This window comes from Camellia sinensis, chromosome 3, assembly GCF_055761805.1.
Source record: "Camellia sinensis isolate YWXY chromosome 3, ASM5576180v1, whole genome shotgun sequence".
Taxonomy (NCBI): Eukaryota; Viridiplantae; Streptophyta; class Magnoliopsida; order Ericales; family Theaceae; genus Camellia; species Camellia sinensis.
The window spans coordinates 133,045,232-133,069,683 of NC_138963.1; the positions used below are offsets into that span (position 1 = coordinate 133,045,232).

General features: G+C 39.2%; 1 protein-coding gene across 41 annotated transcripts in view; it reads right to left on the minus strand.

Moving 5' to 3' along the window:
• Nucleotides 1-24,044, minus strand: part of LOC114258369 (uncharacterized) — a 52,003-nt gene extending 27,959 nt beyond the window's left edge. For 11 of the 41 annotated variants that reach the window (XM_082920858.1, XM_082920859.1, XM_082920857.1 and 8 more), the window contains exons 1-11: nucleotides 20,346-24,043; nucleotides 20,127-20,203; nucleotides 18,058-18,184; nucleotides 15,860-15,923; nucleotides 15,599-15,727; nucleotides 14,638-14,672; nucleotides 11,699-11,803; nucleotides 11,480-11,556; nucleotides 10,287-10,388; nucleotides 10,045-10,137; nucleotides 9,109-9,198 (exon numbers count right to left, since the gene is read on the minus strand). The gene's annotated coding sequence lies outside the window, so the exon portion shown is untranslated. Of the gene's footprint in view, nucleotides 1-9,108; nucleotides 9,199-9,850; nucleotides 9,867-10,044; nucleotides 10,138-10,286; nucleotides 10,389-11,479; nucleotides 11,557-11,698; nucleotides 11,804-14,637; nucleotides 15,728-15,859; nucleotides 15,954-18,057; nucleotides 18,185-20,126; nucleotides 20,204-20,345 lie in introns of those variants that run through there. The other 30 variants (XM_082920843.1, XM_082920833.1, XM_082920842.1 and 27 more) reach the window with 12 other exon arrangements.
• Nucleotides 24,045-24,452: the final 408 nt, after the last annotated feature.

Here is a 24,452-nt window from a genome sequence, read left to right on the forward strand (position 1 = left end):
CCCTCACATATGAGTCGGGGAGAGATGGGAGTTGTTTCTTGCTACGCTCTTGCTCGAGCATAACTTGTACATCGGCTAGACTAAAAAAGTGAGTGGGCCGGAATGGTCCAGTCTGCTCCTGGGTAGCTGAACCAGCGGCCGCACCGTTCGCCTGAAGTACCACTGGAGGAACCTGGATCAGAGCCCGAACCTCAGGGAACAGGTTAGGCACTGGTTTGGGACTGCTACAGGCAGAGGTGCTTGCGCTGGAGCTGGTCGAGAAGCCATGGCCATAACAGCCTCAGTGAGAGTTTGCAAAGCTGCCAGGATCTCCCTCTGCGTATCCTGGAGTGACTGAACTGCCTCAATCACAACACTGTGGTCACGGTCCTCCGCATGTGCTGCTCCGCCAATTGAAGAGCTTTGCTAAACTTCATCCTCTGCCATTTTTTTCCAATGAGGTGTGTAAACCATTGCGGTATGAACCATCAACAAAGCAGCCTTCCCAACGGAGTCGCCAGAAATGTAAAGGGGTTCGAGGCAGTTCAGTCAAAATTTCTATTGTTGAACCTTGGGAAATGGGTCCTATTTATAGGCTTTTCCTTGGTACCAAGAGCACACCAAGTGGCCAAATAGAGAGAGGACATGTGTCCTAGAGGATCACATGGAATATTCTGCCTTGAGCCACCAGGCAGAACGTGCCACGTGTCCTTCTACATGTGTTGTGTACTATCTGTTTGCTTCCGCAACTACCTTTTTGAGCCTCAACAAGTGTAGTTGTGACAGGAGTGTTTGGCGTTGCAACTCCCTCTTGAGCCTCAGCAAGTGCAGTTGCGACGGGAGCGTTTGCTGCTGCACTTACCTTCTTAGCTCAAACCTCAGCAAGGCACTTGCAGCGGTAAACCTTGCTGCTGCACTTGCCTTCTCAGTTCTACTTGGCCACTACATGCATTCTCAAGACTTCATTAGTCTACTATCGACTATGTTCGTGCTCACTGCAGCGAAGCCTTCACCCTTAGCCACCTAACCACAAACTCCCCAGCTTCCCAGGGCGAAGGCCACAGCCAAGCCTGCTATCAGCCATGCTGTTCCTTAGTACCAACCCCAAGGGGCTTCCTTAGTCCTGCCTGTGCGACCAAGGCAGGTCTATGACCTGGGTAATGGAAAGGGAGTCCCTTATGCTCGGGCTACCCTGCTCCCATTGTCGCGGGATCGCCGTGGTAAACTAATACCTGGGGCCTGCTATCAGTGCCAAGTTAAATGAATTTTGGGGCCTGCTATCAGCGCCAGGCATTACCCTCTACTTGCAGAGGGGGATCTTTTTCCAAAGGCTGCTATCACCTTGGCGGGATGTTCCCTCCGCAAGTTGGTTGCTGCGGTAGTCATTTCCCGTGGCAAGTTCAAATGACATAACCGACAATATTGGAGATGGCGATGCCGACAAAGTGCCTATGCAACTTGGGCGCCTCTGCAACTTGGTAGCTTCGGTTCTCTTCTTCCCTCAGCAACTCCATGTGGCGACGGAACTGAGAATACTAGGAATGGCGGCGCTAAGACAAAGTGCCTCCGCAACTTGGTCGCAACTGTCGCCTCTGCAACTTAGTTGGTTTGGCTTTCTCTTTCCCTTGTCAACTTTGGATGGCGGCGGAGCCAAAGATATTAGGAATGGCGGCGTTGAGGCAAAGTATCTCAACAGCTTCCCCGCTGCAAGTATTCCCTCTACAACTTGACCGTCACATGTGTTCCCGCTGCAACTTGACTTGGTCATTTTTCCTTCGTGGAGTCTGTTTGGGGTCGGACCTACTCCGGCCCACTTCCCTTGGACTTTTGGCCCATGGTCCTTTTTTATTCCTAGTCGCCTCTTTGGGGCGACCTCAGTACTTAGGCCCATACTTAGTCGCCTCTTTTTGACCCTCTACATTTGCCCCCTGCCCCAATGCGGAACGTGTCGGCGCCCTTTTGCTACTTTCTTTATAAATAGCGCCCATAGGTCCACTGGTCCCCCACTTCCGCCCAAACACACTTTCTGTCTCCTTGTCTTCTTCTCTTCCTTGACCCACTTTCCAAAGTCGTCTTTACTTTTCTTTATACTTCCTTATGGCCAGCACAAGGTTTCTACCAGACAGGGCTGACCCACCCCCTACTGAATGGAGGAGAGCCTCATACTTCAGAGGGCTAGCTGACCCTTTCTGGAAGGCCGTTGACTCCTTCGTTCCTGATGCCCTTCCTTTAGAGGAGCCTCTGCTTCCTTTTAGTGAGGCTGCTTTCGATGATGCTGACATGGTGAACCCAGTCTCCATGCTGCGGTTTCGCGTCGAGCGTGGTGACTTTCCCCATTCATACATCTACTATCACACTCACTCGGGCCCTTCAACAGGCTGGTCCCTCTGGGTTGATGACATCATTGCAGATGGTGGGTTCAAGCAGCAATTGCGGGATGTTCATCTCTACAATGCCGTTTCGATTTCGAGGGTGTTATCAGTGCACAAAGTACAGACCAACACTGATATGGTTGTCTCTTGCTGGAGCCACGACACTCACACTTTTTCTTTGGCATGGGGGGAGATAACTCCAACCCTTGAAGATGTTACCGTCCTTCTACGCTTGAGCACTCATGGAGATCACCCTTTCGATCCAGCGTCCCTGACTCTTGCAGAACAAGTTTCTGTCACTGCCCTCCAAGGAGCCTTTCGAGAGGCGCGGAAGTATGGCTCTTGGTCTGATCTTAGGACTGGGGAACTACTCCAGGAGAGGCCCAAGAGGGACAAAACCACTAATCTTTCTGGCTGAAGCATTTCTTCAAGGACCTGCAACCAGTTGTGGGCGACATCACAGAGGAGAGTCGCAACTCCGTAGTTGGGCCGGGCTACCGCAGCGACTTGTACTTGGCCGCCTTCGTCAATTACTTCATTTTTTTTTTTTCTTCCCCAGCAACCCTGCTGGGAGTATTAACCCTCTGGTGTTCCCTTTGGCTGTCAAACTTTGCAGCAGCAGCCAAATCCCACTGGCCCCCCTCTTCTTGGGGAACTTATACTTCTGCTTGATCTCATCCATACGGACATGGAGCGATCCATGGGCCCGCTATGATGTGTAGAGCTTTGTGCACACTCAGTTCCTGACCGCTTTCTTCTAAGAGAGATTCCCTGTCACGGGCCCCGTCCCTAAAGAACATGAGCCTTTCTTCACAGACGACGTCCTTGATGCAGAGGGTCGTCCTGTTCTAGATGCAAAGGTCGACCTGTCACGAGGCAAGTGCGCCACTCCCTTCCTCCCTCGCATCTCTCAGTGGTCTAGTCTTGGCACCAACAGACCCTTTGCAGATTATGTAGACCGCATGGAGGAATGTGTGTGCCTTTCACTCAGCTTCTTCCAGGCATTTATGTGGTTCCATTCTATTTTTCCGAGGCTCGCCATGTTGATTTCTCCCACGACATTGTCCAGGCCAACTCTTATTGCTGCCATGATACGCCCCGAATTTCTCCCCGTGTGGAACGAGAAGGGCATGTCCAGCGTCATCTATCGACCGAACAAGGTCCCTGAGCAGTTCGGCATGGATCAGGGCATCCCACATGCCCCTCCGCTTCAGACTGATTACCACCAGAGCTTTCAGCGATTTGCCCGTGATTATACCGCTCTACTTGTGGAGGGCTTAGGCTTCATGGAGCTTCCCTCACTTGGAAGAGAGGGCGCCTTTACTCACAGTAAAAGGCTGTTCTGGCACCGCAACCTCAATTCTTTCTTCAACTTTTGCAACAGTGCTCCCGTAGTCCCTGCGATGGAACCCATCCCGCAGCCTGACTTATCTCTTCGTCTGCCCTCTGGCCGAGGGAAACAGACCAATATATTCTATCGCTTCAAGCTTCTATCCCTGACTACCGTGGAGAAGCCTCACCCGTCTGGAGCAAATTGCTCCCCCTCAAGTCGGCACGACAGTTACGGACAACCCGCTCCAGACTAAGGGCAGCCCAAGAGGTAGCGGCATCAGTTGCCGAGGCACGTGCCTCACCAAGTAGGAAGAGACTCCGAAACATACCCATACTTAGAAAATATTTTGCATTGCTTCCTTGGACTTCTCACGTTTACTTTGGTAATCACATAACCTGTTTTCTTTTCAGGGCCCACCGGCCATGCCACCGGCCCCAGAGGTTCTTCTACTGCCATCGGACTTTCCTCAAATTCAGACGACGACAACGACGACGACCTTCCCACTGCTACAAGGGTCACAAGGTTCAGGACTAGCAAGGCAGTACTTCCAGATGTTGAAGAAGAACCAAATGTTGGGGCGGCACCAACTACTGAGGCTGAGCCGGTTGTGGAGGCTGCAGAAAATGAAGTTCCCCCTGCTGTGGAAGTTATTGCGGGCAGCCTAGTTGCTGAGGGTGCAGAGCCTCCAAACCCCGCTAATTCTGTGCACTCCGACCGTTCCTCTGTCGGCGGACATGATTTTTTCCCCGAGACCCCAAGGGAAGATACCGGCATGAGAGAGCCGCTGGAAGTTGCACCACCTCCCTTTGGAGCTGCATCTGGTGGTTCCTCCCAGTCCACTGAGTCTCCATTGGTTCAGCAGACCCCACTTCCGAACGCCCAAGTGTTGCAAGTGTAGCGGCTGCTTCCACTGTTCCTGCTGTGACCCCTCTAAATTTGGACCGACTTGTATAAGTAACTGTCACTTTAGCCACCCACACTGTTACTGTTGTCGCTAGGGCCTCTAACCCAGTTGCTTCGGCAACCTCTCAACAACTGGCAGACTTGTACTCCACTCACTTTCCGGAAGTGCCAACTGACCTTGGGGTATCCCAAGATTTTTATACTAGGATGGATACCACTACTGTTCCAATTCTGAACGTTGGAGACTACCAGATGGATAACCTCTTTTCGGAGCGACATGATGGTGCAAGCAGCTTCAGTCTTTCTCGCGAGGCTAGTTCACCCGGTCGCCAACGCTGCATCTACCCATTCCAATGCTGCTGGGCAATCATCTTCAGGGGAAATGCGTCGTCCTCAGACCTTTGGTCGCTCCACCAATCTCCCTCCAGTGATTGAAGCTGGCGGGGGTGTGAGGGAGTCCCCTCAGCCCTCAGAGAAAGTTTCTTTTCTAAGTTATTGGGTCTTCTCTGTAGCTACTTCCACTCTCACCACGCATCCAGGCGCTGCACCCCAGCATCTTTACTGCTTTTAACGTTCCTGGATCTATGGTGCAGACCGCACTGCTGGGGTTACTCGCCAGCTTCATTCGCGACCTTGCTACTAAGAAGATTCTGACAACCCTTAGCAAGTTCGTGGAAAGTGCCGAGGCAAACCAGAGCGGCCGTAAGAGGAACGGTTTGGACCTATCGTGGATGAGGGATAGGCTTCAGGCAGTCGATAGTTTCCTCAAGCATGCAGACAACGTGGCGATGATAGGGCCAATTTTGAACCCATCATCTACTCTTGTCAACTTGTAGTACCCGCTGCTGGTTGCCTCAGCAACTTTGTAGGGGCCTTCCCATCTTGGTGAGAACTTGGGAATTGGTTGCCCCCGCATGATTGCGTCCACTGCCTTCCATACCAAGTCCCATTTATTGAACTTCTTGTGTGTTGAACAGATTGATTGTAGGCACGAGCTACGGATTGATGATACTTTTCCATTGCCCGCGAGGCCCAATCTCTTCTTTCTTCAGCTGCCTCTATGTCATTCTTTCTGCTGTCTGGAACTAAGTGTGCTGACATAGCCATTCTTGCTGAGGGTACTGCCAACTCAACTGGTAACGCAGCTTCGAACCCGTACACTAGGGAAAATGGGGTTGCCGGAGTTAGCTTGGAAAACTCCCGAAGGCGCAGAGAGTGGTCACTGCAATGGACACCAAGAGTTTCAATGAACCTCACCACCTGTTCTCTGGCATTGCCTTGTTTCCCATCAAACTTAATAAACTTGGGCACTGTATACCCAGTTGGGTATGGGATGGTCAATATCTCCCCAGAGTATGGGGCCTTCACATCTGAGTCGGGGAGAGATGGGAGTGGCTTCTTGCTACGCTCTTGCTCGACCGTAGCTTGTACATCGGCTAGAGTAAAAAAGTGAGTGGGCTGGAATGGTCCAGTCTGCACCCCAGTAGCTGAACCAACGGCCGCACCGTTCGCCTGAAGTACCGCCGGAGGCACCTAGATCGAAGCCCGAACCTCAGGGAACAAGTTAGGCACTGGGTTTGGGACTGCTACGGCCAGAGGTGCTTGCGCTGGAGCTGGTCGAGAAGCCATGGCCATAACAGCCCAGTGAGAGTTTGCAAAGCTGCCAGGATCTCCTTCTGCGTATCCTGGAGTGACTGAACTACCTCAATCACAACACTGTGGTCACGATCCTCCGCATGTGCTGCTCCGCCATGTGAAGAGCCTTGCTGAACTTTATTCTCTGCCATCTTTTTCCAGTGAGGTGTGTAAACAACTGCGGGTATGAACCATCAACAAAGTAGCCTCCCCAGCGAAGTCGCCAGAAATGTAAATGGGTTCGAGGTTAGAGAAGGTAATTAGAGAGGCAAAACTATGCTAATGGTCCAAGAATGGTGGAAGTGGCTTGAGAATGAGCAGCAGCAACTGTCTGGAAATTGGAGAGTGTGCAGCTGGGTGAGGGTGAAGCAAGTAGCTCAAGAAGAAATGTATAGCAGTGCCAAAATGGGCAGCATCTACCCCAAATCCCCAAAATTCCTCTTGTTGAACCATGGGAAATGGGTCCTATTTATATAGACATTTCCTTGGCACCAAAAGGACACCAAGTGGCCAAATAGAGAGAGGACATGTGTCCTAGAGGATCACATGGAATATTCTGCCTTAAGCCACCAGGATGAAGGTGCCACATGTCCTTCTACATGTACTGTGTACTATATGTTTGCCTCCGCAACTACCTTTTTGAGCCTCAACAAGTGTAGTTGCGACGGAGTGTTTAGCGCTGCAACTCCCTCTTGAGCCTCAGGAAGTGCAGTTGCGACGAGAGCGTTTGCCGCTGCACTTGCCTTCTCAGCTCGAACCTCAGCAAGTGTACTTGCAGCGATAAACTTTGCTACTACACTTGCCTTCTCAGTTCTACTTGGCCACTACATGCATTCTCAAGACTCCATTAGTCTGCTATCGACAATGTTCGTGCTCACCGCAGTGAAGCCTTCACCCTTAGCCACCTAACCACAAACTCCCCAGCTTCTCCGGGCGAAGGCCACAGCCAAACCTGCTATCAACCTTGCTGTTCCTTAGGACCAAGCCCAAGGAGCTTCCTTAGTCCTGCCTGTGCGACTAAGGCAGGTCTATGACCTGGATAATGGAAAGGGAGTCCCTTATGCTGGGGCTACCCTGCTCCCATCTTCGCGGGATCGTCGCGGTAAACTGGTACCCTGGGCCTGCTATCAACTCTAATCAATAAGTCTTGGGGCCTGCTATCAGCCCTTGGCTAGTAATGCCTTGAGGCCTGCTATCAGCGCTAGGCATTACCCTCTCCTTGCAGAGGGGAAGCTTTTCCCAGAGGCTACTATCACCTTGGCGGGATGTTCCCTTCGCAAGTTGGTTGCGGCGGCAGTAGTTGCTGCGGTAGTCATTTCCCGTGGCAAGTTCAAATGGCATAACCGACAATATTGGAGATGGCGGCGCCGACAAAGTGCCTCTACAACTTGGGCGCCTCTTCAACTTAGTTGCTTCGGTTCTCTTCTTCCCTCAGCAACTCCAGGTGGCGACGAAACCGAGAATACTTGGAATGGCGGCGCTAAGACAAAGTGCCTCCGCAACTTGGTCGCCGCAACTGTCGCCTCTGCAATTCCCTCATCAACTTTGGATGGCGGCAGAGCCGAAGATATTAGGAATGGCGACGCTGAGGCAAAGTACCTCGGCAACTTCCCTGCTGCATGTATTCCCTCTGCAACTTGACCGTCGCATGTGTTCCCGCTGCAACTTGACTTGGTCATTTTCCTTCGTGGAATCTGTTTGGACCCTTGGGGGGTCGGACATACTCCGGCCCACTGTCGGCCCACTTCCCTTGGACTTTAGCCCATGCTCCTTTTTCATTCCTAGTCGCCTCTTTGGGACAACCTCAGTACTTAGGCCCTTACTTAATTTGGGGTTTAATTTCTGACCCTCTAAAAAAACAGAACGTAGTGGCTAGAATTAGTGCTGAAGCTGAATTTAGATCAATGGCTCATGGAATTTGTAAAGCTTTGTGGATCGAGAGATTATTGGAAGACTTAAAAATTCCAAGAACATCACTAATGGAAGTTTACTGTAACAAGAAGGCAGCAAATGCAATTGCTCATAATCTTGTTCTTCACAACAGAACTAAGCATGTGGAAGTCGGCAAGCACTTTATCAACGAAAAGATTGAGAAGGAATTGATCTACATGTCTTATATACCCACTGTGGAGCAGATTGCAGATGTTCTTACAAAGGGACTACACAAGAGGCAGTTCGACCACCTAATCTACAAGTTGGCCATGGAAGACATATTCAAGCCAACTTGAGGGGGAGTGTTGGAAATGGGAAGAAAATAATTCTGCCAGGATATGGCTGAATTCTTTAGGATATCACAACTGTAAATATCTAGATTTAGTCAATACTATAGAATAGGAAAGTTTATATTTAGAATTAGAATTAGTAACTAAATAGTAGCTAATCAGTCCTCAGAATCAGTAGCCAATCAATCCCTTATTTTATGCCATGTATCTCCTATTAATAGAGGTGCTGTGTGTACATTGTTTAAATATGAGAATAATAAATATTATTCTTTCTAGCTTTCATTCAAAATAATAAAATCCAGTTTTCCAACTAGTACCAAGCATGTAGATTTTGAATTTCTGAACAAATTTAATTAAGGCATTTCAAAATGGCCTATTTGACTGATCAATAAATTAATGGAAGGAAAATAACACGGTGCAGCCGTTAATAGAGTAAGTAGAACTTCAATTGGCGAACAATAATGCAAGACCCCAAATGTTCTAGCAAACACTCACATGGGTGTTGGTCCCACACCCATGTGAGTGGTAGATTTTTTGGTAAATTTTTGCGTATCCCTAGGCATTTTGCTCATTGATGAAATATGGCAAGAGATGAAAACCACAAAAGAAAGACACGAAAAGGAGCATAATGTAACTACTAGGGAATCCTGGAAAACAAACTCACTTGGTAAGTCAACGAGAGATGGAAATAAGCTGAACAAATGATCCAAGAGACATCGATGCTAGAAGCACACTTAGAAACGATTTTTCTGATCTGCATCAAAAAAGAAAACAGAAAAAAAATATATGTATGAAAGTCGGTAATGCCCTTCACTACAGATTAAGTCCACAGTATCTCTGAAAGCATTCTTTTAGATCCTCCTTTTTGAAATTAAACATACGTGTTTAGTTGTCAAAATTTCCATTAAGCTCAATTAGTTTCAATACGAAATTACTATACCATATTTTGTTCCAACAAGGTTACGAAGGCGCATAATAACTTTAAACATACAAAATAAGGTGTGGCATCACATAAGCAACGAAATTTATTTCTGAAGTAGCATTGACAAGACAAAAATAAAATAAAACTACAATTATGAATACCAATATATATGAAGGGTCTTGCTAAAAAGTGCCCTGGGACACGAAAAGTAGACCAAAAAATAAATTTGAAAACACAAGACACTTCTTATTAAATGCAATGCACTTTTTATTGAAATTAACGCACTTCTTTTAACTGTTTGACCTATTTTCAAGACACTTCCTTATTTCAAACCCAATATTCAGCACTTTTAACATTTGTCATATACAAATATCAAGTTATAAGGACACAACAATTGCATGAATTATAACTAAGATCATTTCAATAAAATAAATGAAATATATCTTTTAAGAACGGAACCAAAAAGATGACACAAGGAACTTACTTCTCTACATTTCATGAGCTTTAGCATTAATGGGAAAAACTACAAATGCAAGACTGATGTTAGAGGAGGATAAGTTACCAAAATATTTGATATACATGTTTCATATTTCTTCTTTTCTACTTCTAAATCTGAAAATTCAGTCAAATAAAGAAACTAAATCCTAAGCAAAGAATCATGCCAATCTCAAATCATACCTGAGGGAGTAATGTCGGGAAATTAGTTAGAAGTTTTCTCTTGTTAAGATTTCGAAAGTCAGTGTAGCAGCAACAACACGGTCTAAAAATTCACTGCAATCAAACATTGGAAGAGTGATTTTCAAATATGATTTATCATACGATATGCATAAATAGAGAATAATTGTTAGATGAAATCATAATTTCATTTTTTCCCCACAAATAAACTATTGTGAAAGGACTACAAACTAAACCATCTTTACCGGCTCAAATATGAATGAATGAAGGTCCTCCTACTGCGATCAACATCATGTAGAACCACCTCTCCAAAATAAAGAAAAAATAGACGAATTTCCTAAGTAAAACTGTAGAATAAAAGAACAATGCTTACATTAGCACATATGTAAGCATAATGATGAGGGGTAGAACTAGGAGAGGTAAATATCAAGCACCAAAAATACTTCAACATTCCAAATAAATAGTAATTACAAGTTAATAACACCTACAATAAATTTATGGTCATTTTTTTCCATGTTTTGTTTGGTTCTGCTTTGAATGAGAACCATCATGGCTCGAGCTTTGACAACTTCTTAAGCTAGACAAGGTCTCTTCTTTTTTTTTTATAACAAAACGACTAACTCATTGCAGCAAGCAAGCATATAAATTCTTCTCAAAGAAAATATTTTCTCCCCCCAACCTAAACGATGCATTGTCCTCAATGTAAAAAACAAAATCACAAAGGTTATGAGATTACCTTAAATAATGAACCATGTCTATATATATATATATTTTTTTTTTTTTTTTTTTGAGCGTCAACAAAAAATTTATTAAAAAAGAAAAGATGAACCATGAACCTGCATGGGATTATTGCCAAAAACACAAGGGAAAAAAATTACAAACGAAAAACTAACAACTCCTAAAAGTAACATTGCTTTTATTATTATGTTTATGGGTCTCGATAAATAGGGCCTTTCAATTCAATGGACTCCTCTCCTCTTCAGGTGGGAAATTCTCCAAAACTGGTTTAAGACATTGGCCAGTTACTTTAAAAACATTACCATTCTTGGGATTTTCAATCTCAACGGCCCCATGAGAAAAAATAATTTTAACTATGAAAGGCCCATCTAGATCTCAATTTACCAGGGAACAAATGTAGTCTAGTTTTATACAAAAGAACATTTTGTGAAGGATTAACAATTCCTTGTACAAACAATATTAACATTAAAAACATATCATATACAATGACACGGGGAGGACTAGTCAATCAACTAGATGCCCTTTTTTCTTCCAAAACAGCACACCTTTTCTGCTCCCTTATCCACAAAAATATGCAATCCTGCCTTTAGGCAATAGAAATATTATCCTTTATTCGATGAAAAGCTACAAACACAAGACCCTTGTGAGTAAAAAGGTATACATCTTATGTAGAGGGGTAGAAAATTAAGATAAAAATTACCATCTTGTTGCGCTGAATTCGAGCAGCCCAAGCACCCTTGACAACATTGCGGTCAAATCTAGTGTTCTTGCTATTATCTAAGTCACCCAATATATATTACATAAAAGGAACAAATAAGGAACAAAATATGAGTAGTAATTAAAAGGAAAAATAAATAAATATTTGAAGAGCAAAATCAAAATATAGAAGGACTGGAGGTACAATGAAATCTTGTCTAACCTTTAAGAGAGATTCTGTGGATGTTATGAGATGATTTCAAAGCAAACCGAGTCTTATGGGTCTGGTTGAGCAATTTATATTGTTGATGGCTCAAATGTAGTTTTTCTAAAAATTTAAATTAAATACATTAAATCACAATTAAATATAAATTGAGAGAATGAATATAACATCCAAAATTCCTAGAATAACTATGTAATTTTAAGCATTCATCACACCTCCCAACCAGCTTTAATTTTAGAACCTAGCAATTAAGGCGACTAAAATAAAATCAAAAAGAAAAATAAAAGCAACTACTCTAAACCACTTCCGCAAGAAATCACGATTGAATTTAGCACATGCAACAAGCCCTTAATCCAAAAGATTATCCCTCATGGACGAGTTAAAGTCTCGTGTTTCCAAAGATGTTACCCACAAACATCCAAAAATTTCTTTACTAAAACGACTTCTTTCATTCTCATGCCAAGGTTAAAGAACCAGACATGAATTTCACAACCTTAACAAGATAATCAATCAAAGTTCAAAAGACTAGCAGCAAGTAAAGATATTGCATGACATTCAAAATTTGGTGTGTGTGAAAAAAGTTCAACCAACACAAACACAACCTTAGCCTTAAAGTGAAATATAACCCAAATCTCTTTCTGAAACATGCTTCGACTCAAATCTCACCAGTTATTGCACTCAACAAATAAATCACTCGGAATATGGTGCAAAAATTGCTCTCAATATATGCGAGTAGAACAATGTAAATCAAAGGCAAAATATCCCGCATACTAATTTTTTTGAAAAACGCTAATATGAAAAAATAAATAAATAGTCTCATGAATGGAATATCAAACACTGAGAAATAAAATTTCCAGAAATGTTACCCACAAACGTCAAAAATTTTCTTTACTCGAAGGATTTCTTTCGTTCTCATGCTAAAGTTCAAGAACAAGTCATGAATTTCACAACCTTAACAAGACAACCAATCAAAGTTCAAGACACTAGCAGCAAGTAAAGATATCTCATGACATTCAGAATTTGGCGTGTGTGAAAAAGTTTAGCCAACACATATACAACCTTAGCCTTAAAGTAAAATATAACCCAAATCTCTTTCTGAAACATGCTTCGACTCAAATCTCACCAATTATTGCACTCAACAAATAAATCACTCAGAATATGGTGTAAAAATTACTCTCAATATATGCGAGTAGAATAATGTAAATCAAAGCCAAAATATCCCGCATACTAATTTTTTGGAAAAACGCTATAATGAAAGAATAAATAAATAGTCTCATGAATGGAATATCAAATACTGAGAATTAAAATTACCACACCATCACCCCAATCCATCATGTCCACTTGTAAACTATACCACACTCAAGATCAAATAGGACTTTTATTTGGTTGTAATGCTTGGGTTGAGGAATTAAGAAAAAATAATAAAAAGCCAAAGGTGAAAAAAAAAAAGGACGTCTGAGAGACAATTGGCATAAAAATAAACACAATTAGAGCATTATTTCAAATGCCTTGCTCTTTCTATTACTTTTCTTTTTGTCTTTTACAACTTCCTCCTTCTGCTTTTTTTTTTTTTCTTTTTGTTTTTTTTTCCCCTTCGTTGAACACAATTTATTTCTTCTTCTTTTTTTCAGCTTTTCTCCTTTTTTTTCTTTTTTTTTTTTAAACAAATTTGCCATTGTCAAACTCAAATAATCCCAACATATCTACAAAAGTAAAAAGAAAGTACGGGTTGCGGGGTTAAACAAAGAAAGGCTAACATAAAGGCTCAAATTGGTTTCTAATGGTTCATGAAGTAATAATAAAAGAAAGAAAAATAAATAAAAGGCTCAAAGAAACAAAGATGGCCTAAAATCATCTCTCAAGAATTAGTATGGTCCTTCAACTTTCATGATCTCAAGGGAATAAAAGTGTCATAACAAATTGATTTATTCTCAACATTCAACCAAAATGAAGAAATAATGAGACTAAACAACAAATTAATGTCCTTCCAAAGAAAATTAAGAGTAGATGTATAGTAACCCTCCAATAAATGATTGGCACAAAACTCACAGGGTTAAAAGTCTCCACTATCATTCTTCAAGATTTTCAAGTCATATCCACTTATCAACTAAAAATCATATTCATGTGGCTAAAGTGCAGTGCAATTATTTCCAAATACGAACACATGAAATACTTTAACAAAGTAGCTAGCATATCAACCTTCAACACAATTTCTCAAGTTAAAGCAATAAAATACTACAAGTATGCCGAATCACTCAATGCATAGAACAATACATTACCATGCACACCTTTTTTTCTTTTTTTAAACAAAACAACAAACTCATTGTAACAAGCAAACATATAAATTCTTCCCAAAATAAGTATTTTCTCCCCCCAACCTAAACGATGCATCATCCTCGAGGGAGTAAAAAGTGTGATAACAAATTGATTTGTTCTCAGCATTCAACCAAAAATGAAAAAATAATGAGACTAAACAACAAATTAATGCGCTTCCAAAGAAAAATTAAGAGTAGATGTATAATGACCCTCCAATAAATGATTGGCACAAAACTCACAGGGTTAAAAGTCTCCACTATCATTCCTCAAGATTTTCAAGTCATACCCACTTATCAACTAAAAATCATATTCATGTGGCTGAAGTGTAGTGCAATGATTTCCAAATATGAACACACGGAATACTTTAACAAAGTAGCTAGCATATCAAACTTCAAAACAATTCTCGAGTTAAAGCAATTAAATACCACAAGTATGCCCAATCACTCAATGTATAGAACAAAAGAATACCATGAGCACTAAATTTTTATTTTTTTTTAACAAAATAACTAACTCATAGCTGCAAGCAAATATATAAATTCTTCTCAAAATAAGTATTTACTCCCCCCAAACTAAATGCATTGTCCTGAATGTAAAAAATAAAATCAAAAAGTTAAGGAGATTACCTTAAATGATTAACCATGTCTATATGTGCCATTGCCTGCAAGGGGTTAGCGCCAAAAACATAAAGGAAAAAAAATACAAATGAAAAACTAACAACTCCTAAAAGTAACATTATTTTGAATAACATGCACAAACCGGATCATTGGAAATTTTGATCAATTATTTTGAACAACTTTTTGAATGGAGTAAAGGAAGTTGGAATCGTCGATCTCTAATTATCTAAAAACTACAAAAATGGTGTTTTTGGTTTCTATGACGCGCCACAAGAAATGAAACACAAAATTCCAACAAATGAAACACAAAATTCCAACAAAATCTCCACAAAAGAAGAGATAAAATTGCATAAGATAATACATGTATTAGCAGTTCACTCTTTGCATGTTTTTTTCCACATGAAACTATTAACAAAGTTTTTTTTTCCCACTTTTCCTTCCATTTCTTTTTCCCTTCTCATACAAGATCCACCGGATGCTTATCATGAAATATAGCCCAAATTATTGGAAAGGAATTTCCAAACCTCACACATATGTTGGAACACTATAGCAATCGCAATCAAATACTTCACAGGATCAATATAAATAAATTATATATTACATATATATAACACCACGTATATCAGTATAACCAATTGCCCTATTTTTGTTTCATCATAGAGTAGTTGAAAAAGGCGTCATTTCAATACATTATGTAAACAAAAACCTATGAACTACTCAATTCTCAATTCAACAGCACACCCAATTTTCAAACAACACAATTCAAATAATTTTGGTTGAAACTCATATTAAATTGTATGAATCGAATCGTGCATCATACAATTCTAACACCATACTAGTTGGAACTTGTAAAAGCGGTGTCAATAGAATTATTTTGATCAGTTACTCATGAAATACAATATCCATTTCCAAGGAATTCTAGCAATGTAAGTGAATTTATTCTTCAGTGATAACTGAGATTAGAAATTACATGGTTGTCGACTCTGCTAGCTGGTGCCGGAGGCAAGACGAGATCTACTTCAAGATCAGGTTGAAGATATGCAGGCACCTCCATCACCTTCTATCTCCATGCCCATGTTAGCTTCCCAAGAATCACGCTCTGCATCACAACATCAAAAAGGATAAATGAAAAAAATAAAAACTAAAAAAAACTAGGGCCCAATTTAGTCTCCATTTCCAAGCAATGGCAGCAACATAAGTAAAGGAATTCTTGAGTGATAACTGAGATTACATGGTTGTTGACTCACTGCTCAGTTGAGGAATTCTTTAGTCTTCATCACTTGTGTTACTACTCGCTGCTCAGTTGCCATTGAATAAAAAAAGGTCTACATTAATCGCCCAAAAAACACATGGATTTATTACATATAGCCCAACAAACATTAATTATGTAGCAACTACCACCAATAAACTACTAAGTGAATTTTTAGACCATGTTGTAGAAGCTACACTGAAATTTCGAAATCTTAACAAGAGAAAACTTCTAACTAATTTCCCTACATTACTCCCTCAGGTATGATCCTTTGCTTAGGATTTAGTTTCTTTATTTGACTGAATTTTGAGATTTAGAAGTAGAAAATAAGAAATATGAAACATGGATATCAAATTTTTTGGTAACTTATCCTCCTGTAACATCAGTCTTGCATTTGTAGTTTTCTCCATTATTGCTAAAGCTCCTGAAATGTAGAGAAGCAAGTTTCTCATGTCATCTTTTTGTTCTGTTCTTAATAGATATATGTAATTTATTTTATTGGAATGGTCTTAGTTATAATTCATGTAATTGTGGTGTCCTCGAGATATTTGTATATGACAAATGCTAAAAGTGCTGGATATTAGGATTGAAATAAAGAAGTGTCTTGAAAATAAGTCAGACAGTTAAAAGAAGTGCATTAATTTCAATAAAAACTGCATTGAATTTAGTAAAAAGTGTGTTTTCAAATTTATTTTTTGGTCTACTTTTCGTGTCCTCGAGACACTTGTTAACAAGACCCTTCATATATTGGTATTCATAATTGTAGTTTTATTTTATTTTCCTCCTGTCAATGCTACTTCAGAAATAAATTTTGTTCCTTATGTGATGCCACATCTTATTTTGTATGTTTAAAGTTATTATGCACCTTCCCGACCTTGTTGGAACAAACTATGGTATAGTAATTTCGTACTGAAACTAATTGAGCTTAATGGAGATTTTGACAACTAAACACATATGTTTAATTTCAAAAAGGAGGATCTAAAAGAATCCTTAGAGCCTGGTGTCAAAAGAAAATTGAGAAACTAATTGGCATGAGTAGTATTTTATTTTTGAGTTACAACTTATGTCTACAAATTGACTTTCCTACTTAACAAAAAAAATAAAAATAGAATTATCTTTACCGACTCAAACATGAATGAATGAAGGTCCTCATACTAGGATCAACATCATATAGAACCACCTCTCCAAAAATAAAGAAAAAATAGACGAATTTCATGAGTAAAACTATAGAATAGAAGAACAATGGTTACATCATCACATATGTAAGCATAATGATGAGGGGAAGAACTAGGAGAGAGGCATATATCAAGCACCAAAAATACTTCAACATTCCAAATAAATAGTAACTACAAGTTAATAACACCTGCAATCAATTCATGGTCATTTTTTTCCAAGTTTTATTTGTTTCTTGTTTTGTTGAAGGGCTATTTTTTATAAAATTAAACTTCTAAATAACTGAAAATCTCGGCGGTTGCCTCGCCCTCAATCTCCATCAACATCTCCAAATTACATGGACTACACTAACAGGAATTGCAATGTATGTAGAACTCTGAACGTGAAGTAAAAGCAAAATTAAATAAGATGAGACAAAAACAATACACATTTTTTAACAATGGAAAAGTGGGGACATGCATATAGGAGTCACCCAAAAAAAAAAAAAAAAAAGAAGCAACAACATTATTTAATGGGAACTTCATTTTTATAACTAAAATCTATAGCGGTAGTGATGGAAAATTATTAGTACATCCACAAGCAAAGATGTAGGCCATGACACAATATTCATTGAATGCTTTGATTTTCAAGCTTTTCCAATAAAAGCCTCAGAGTAATACCAAAACAAAACTTGTCTCAATTCTACTAAAATAACTTTTTTACCTCAGAAGAGAAAATTTGGTCTATAAATAGAGTAGAAGTTTTCACTGTAAGTAGGGGAACCAATGCACATATTAAAGCTGAAACACATATTAAAGCTAAAACAGAACATGAATTTCAAAATTACTATACAGAGTGAAAATATTGTGACATGCATCAAGAATAGAGTCAAAGTGAAAATATTGACATCATGCAATGCTATAGCAAAATACACATCAAGAGAGAGAGGAGAGATAGTGACAGTGGTGATTAAGAGTTTGATGAGGGTGTGTGGTCATAAAGCAATCAATGGATAGAGAAATCAATACCAGTAAAAGAAGACCACTAGAGGTTTGAGATTGCGAAATCGAAGCCACTGAGCATTGAAAAATCTTGTTAAGTTGCAGATAAACCCTAGCTCTGAAATCTTCAACACACTTCATGAAGCTTGTTCACCTGATCATATTGAAATCACATAAACAAAAATAATCACAAGAATAATCAAGCAATTTTATACAAATTTCAATTAATCTCAAGAAATTTGAAGCAAAATTTAAGCAATTCTCCATCATCAGAAAGACGATTTCAGAAAATTAAATATATAGATTTCAAGATGCATGATGGATTTCAGACGATCTCACACTTCTTCTTCTTCTACTTCGTCTTAGGGTTTGAGTGTGGTTTAGGGGGTTTCTGCTGATTCGTCTAAGGGTTTTTTTGTGCTTCGTCTTCATGATCTCCATCTGAAAAACGATTTGAATGAGTCAATTTCAAAGGTTTTGGGTTTCTCAGATAGATAGAAGCTAGAGAGATCGAAAGGGTTTAGGTTTACAGAGAGAGAGAGCAGCGATGAAAGATAATAGAGAGAGAGAGAGGCGTCAATAAACTAAGGAGTGAAAAGAGAGAGGAGACCGTTATAAAATCCTAATTTTGAAGCGGTGGAAGATTAGCGAGAGAGAGGGGTCTAGAAACAAAGGAGGGAAAAGAGAGTGAAAGTTGTGAAATCCTAATTTTTAACACGTTACCTTGGGGGTATGTGGAAGCAAGCTTCAACCAACCAAGCTACCGTAAAATGTTGATATGGAACTGAAATTAATAATTTATATATATATATACTAGTGTATGCACGTGCCTAAAGGCACGGTATAAATATTGTTGAGATCAAAATGCAGTTATAATTTATACGCATCATGCTAAAATTTGTAAAATCTGTAACTTTTTTTGATAAAAATACTAAAAAAATATAAAGAAATATTCATCTTATGGATTAAAATATAATTTATCTAATTTGTTCCACAAAAAAAAATTTTGAGGTCAAAATATAAATAGATGGTCCGTTTGGTTTGGATTTTCAAATAATTTTATAATTAAAGTTTGGTTGTATATTTTGAAAATAATTTTTACAAATTTGAAATTCAAAACTTAATTGGTTTACAGCTTTCAAAAATAATTTTTAAAATTTTCAATCTGTATTTTATTACTTTTAGTAAACTTTTTAAATATTTTAATCAACATTTTTTACTTTTTCAGATCCATTCAACCTGAATACACTTAAAAATTATAAAATTTAGAGTAATGTTATAAAATTTACACTTATAAATTTTTAAAATAATTTTTACAAATTTAAAATAAAATTTTATAATTTTGCATGATTTATGTATTTTAAGTATTTGAACTCAAATTATAGTAAATAATACATTTTAATTATTTTTTTATATTTTATATAAAATAAATACTAACAAAAACAAAAACATAATTTGTTCCCAAGAGAGTGAGGCAACGGTGGCGGTGGCCGCAACGGACAACAAAACACACTTTGTGTCCAAGAGCCACAACAGCCCAAAAAAACAAAAAACAAAAAAAACTCTTCACCCCAACCCACCCATCCATCCTTTCTCGCTCATCTCACTTTTTCAAATTTCAAATTTTAAAACACACACTCAGTCTTTCTCTCTCTCCTCAAAACACACTGTGCTACCCCAAGAAGAAGAGGCCAAATCTATAAAGGCCAAAAAAATAATCCTGCCATATTAAGTGTTTGAGATGTGAGAGAGAGAGAGAGCGCGAAGAGTATTTGGGCGGGAATCAAATGTAGTCTAGTTTTATACAAAAGAACCTTTTTGTGAAGGCTCAACAATTCATTTGAGTACAAACAATATTAAATTAAAAACATATCATATACAATGACATGGGGAGGACAAGTCAATCAACTGGGGGCCCTTTTTTCTTTCAAAACAGCACCCTTTTTCTGCTCCCTTATCTACAAATATATGAAATATTGCCTTTGGGCAATAGCAATATTATCTTTTATTCAATGAAAAGCTACAAACACAAGACTGTTGTGAGTAAAAAGGTATATATATTATGTAGAGGGTTAGAAAATTAAGATAAAAATTACCATCTTGTTATGCTGAATTCAAGCAGCCCAAGCACCCTTGACAACATTACGGTCAGATCTAGTGTTCTTGCTATTATCTAAGTCACCCAATATATATTACATAAAATGAACAAATAAGGAACAAAAGATGAGTAGTAATTAGAAGGAAAAATAAATAAATATTTGAAGAGCAGAATCAAAATATAAAAGGACTGGAGGTACAATGAAATCTTGTATAACCTTTGAGAGAAGTTTTGTGGATGCTATGAGATGATTTCAAAGCAAACCGAGTCTTATGGGCCTGGTTGAGCAATTTATATTGTTGATGGCTCAAATGTAGTTTTTCTAAAAATTTAAATTAAATACATTAAATCACAATTAAATATAAATTGAGAGAATGAATATAATATCCAAAATTCCTAGAATAACTACGTAATTTTAAGCATTCATCACACCTCCCAACCAGCTTTAATTTTAGAACCTAGCAATTAAGGCGACTAAAATAAAATCAAAAAGAAAAATAAAAGCAACTACTCTAAACCACTTCCGCAAGAAATCACGATTGAATTTAGCACATGCAACAAGCCCTTAATCCAATAGATTACCCCTCATGGACGAGTTAAAGTCTCGTGTTTCCAAAGATGTTACCCACAAATATCCAAAAATTTCTTTACTAAAACGACTTCTTTCATTCTCATGCCAAGGTTAAAGAACCAGCAATGAATTTCACAACCTCAAAGTTCAAAAGACTAGCAGCAAGTAAAGATATTGCATGACATTCAAAATTTGGAGTGTGTGAAAAAAGTTCAACCAACACAGACACAACCTTAGCCTTAAAGTGAAATATAACCCAAATCTCTTTCTGAAACATGCTTCGACTCAAATCTCACCAGTTATTGCACTCAACAAATAAATCACTCGGAATATGGTGCAAAAATTGCTCTCAATATATGCGAGTAGAACAATGTAAATCAAAGGCAAAATATCCCGCATACTAATTTTTTTGAAAAACGCTAATATGAAAGAATAAATAAATAGTCTCATGAATGGAATATCAAATATTGAGAAATAAAATTTCTAGAAATGTCACCCACAAACGTCAAAAATTTTCTTTACTCGAAGGATTTCTTTCGTTCTCATGCTAAAGTTCAAGAACAAGTCATGAATTTCACAACCTTAACAAGACAACCAATCAAAGTTCAAGACACTAGCAGCAAGTAAAGATATCTCATGACATTCAGAATTTGGCGTGTGTGAAAAAGTTTAGCCAACACATATACAACCTTAGCCTTAAAGTAAAATATAACCCAAATCTCTTTCTGAAACATGCTTCGACTCAAATCTCACCAATTATTGCACTCAACAAATAAATCACTCAGAATATGGTGTAAAAATTACTCTCAATATATGCGAGTAGAATAATGTAAATCAAAGCCAAAATATCCCGCATACTAATTTTTTGGAAAAACGCTATAATGAAAGAATAAATAAATAGTCTCATGAATGGAATATCAAATACTGAGAATTAAAATTACCACACCATCACCCCAATCCATCATGTCCACTTGTAAACTATACCACACTCAAGATCAAATAGGACTTTTATTTGGTTGTAATGCTTGGGTTGAGGAATTACGAAAAAATAATAAAAAGCCAAAGGTGAATAAAAAAAAGGACGTCTGAGAGACAATTGGCATAAAAATAAACACAATTAGAGCATTATTCCAAATGCCTTGCTCTTTCTATTACTTTTCTTTTTGTTTTTTTCAACTTCCTCCTGCTTTTTTTTCTTTCTTTTTGTTTTTTTTTTTCCCTTAGTTGAACACAATTTATTTCTTCTTATTTTTTTCAGCTTTTCTCCCTTTTTTTTTCTTTTTTTTTTTTTTCAAACAAATTTGCCATTGTCAAACTCAAATAATCCCAACATATCTAATAAAGTAAAAAGAAAGTATGGGTTGTGGGGTTAAACAAAGAAAGGCTAACATAAAGGCTCAAATTGGTTTCTAATGGTTCATGAAGTAATAATAAAAGAAAGAAAAATAAATTAAAGGCTCAAAGAAACAAAGATGGCCTAAAATCATCTCTCAAGAATTAGTATGGTCCTTCAACTTTCATGATCTCAAGGGAATAGAAGTGTCATGACAAATTGATTTATTCTCAGCATTCAACCAAAATGAAGAAATAATGAGACTAAACAACAAATTAATGTCCTTCCAAAGAAAATTAAGAGTAGATGTATAGTAACCCTCCAATAAATGATTGGCACAAAACTCACAGGGTTAAAAGTCTCCAGATTTTCAAGTCATATCCACTTATCAACTAAAAATCATATTCATGTGGCTAAAGTGCAGTGCAATTATTTCCAAATACGAACACATGAAATACTTTAACAAAGTAGCTAGCATACCAAACTTCAACACAATTTCTCAAGTTAAAGCAATAAAATACTACAAGTATGCTGAATCACTCAATGCATAGAACAATACATTACCATGCACACCTTTTTTTCTATTTTTAAACAAAACAACAAACTCATTGTAGCAAGCAAACATATAAATTCTTCCCAAAATAAGTATTTTCTCCCCCCAACCTAAACGATGCATCATCCTCGAGGGAGTAAAAAGTGTGATAACAAATTGATTTGTTCTCAGCATTCAACCAAAAATGAAAAAATAATGAGACTAATCAACAAATTAATGCGCTTCCAAAGAAAAATTAAGAGTAGATGTATAATGACCCTCCAATAAATGATTGGCACAAAACTCACAGGGTTAAAAGTCTCCACTATCATTCCTCAAGATTTTCAAGTCATACCCACTTATCAACTAAAAATCATATTCATGTGGCTGAAGTGCAGTGCAATGATTTCCAAATATGAACACACGTAATACTTTAACAAAGTAGCTAGCATATCAAACTTCAAAACTGTAGAAATTTAATGTATAAAGAAAAATGATTGTATTATTGATTCTTGTATTTAATTATTTTGTCTATTACAAATGGTTCCTTATATAGATGTAGGTGTAGTGGAGTAGGTGGTGGTAGGTGAGGAGTAGGTGAGTGTAGTAGGTGAGTGTGTAGTGGTGGTAGGTGATGGTAAATTCTAACAGCCCCCCGCAAACTCAAGGAGGATAGAAACTAACCAACTTGAGTTTGAAGAGAGGAACAAAACAAGAAAATACATAAAAAGGATAGGAGACACTGTATGGTCGTGTCAGACCGTTGGTGAAGACACTGGATGGTGGTGTCATAACGTTGTAGAGGACACTGTATGGGGGTGTCATAACCATGTAGAAGACAGTTTATGGGGTCATGTCGGACCGTTGTAGCAGACACTGTGTGGTCGTGTCAGACCGATGTAGAAGACAGTTTATGGGGTCATGTCGGACCGATGTAGAAGACAGTTTACGGAGTCTTGCTGGACCCTTGTAGAAACTAACCGGAATCAATGTCGGGACAGTTTACAGAGTCTTGTCGGACCCATGAAGGAGCTAACCGGAATCAATGTCGGGACAGTTTACAGAGTCTTGTCGGACCCATAAAGGAGCTAACCGGAATCAATGTCGGGACAGTTTACAGAGTCTTGTCGGACCCTTATAAAGTCGCACCCTCAAAAGGGGTGCCCAATCTTTCAAAAAGCGTGCCATCAAAAGGTGTGCCCAATCCATAAAAAGACGAGCCATCAAAAGGCGCGCCAGACACGCGGTGATGCACGTGATCGACAGTGCGCGTGTCGGCCGCTTCGTCATGTTCTATATAAATCAATGCGGAGGCTGAGGCAGAAAACCTGCTAAAATCTTCTGAAAAAATCTTCCTTGCCTGAGAGAGAAACTCTGTAATACTCTGTAACCAACCCGTCTCTGAAACACTCAGCAACATGGCCTCTTCTTCCCGTCCAGCTACCCAAAACATGGCCTCCTCGTCCCGTGGGCTACTTACGCTCTTTCCAGAACTGAATGAGTCCACAAGAGAAATAACTGGTGCGGTGGCCAGTGAACCTCAACCAAACACCTCTGTGTTTGCTCCGTTGAACTTTCCGATGCGGTCGGTGGAGCAAAAAATGGCGGTGCAAACTGATATTGAGTATACTCTGAAGTCATGCGTGGAAACCATGACTGCAGTCACAAATTTGTCGCACCGGCTGCAGAGCAGGACAAATGAGGTGCAACAGTTAAACTCCCAGCTGGCTCTGCTCCAACGCATGTATAAGGATGCGCGAGCAGAGATAAGCGTGCTAAAGGCAGAAAACAAGAAGCTGAAGCGGAAGGCCACCGTGATGTTCCGATTTGGAGGGACGCCATATGCTGCAGTGGAGGAGCAGGGAGTAGTGATCGTGCCCAGTGGAGT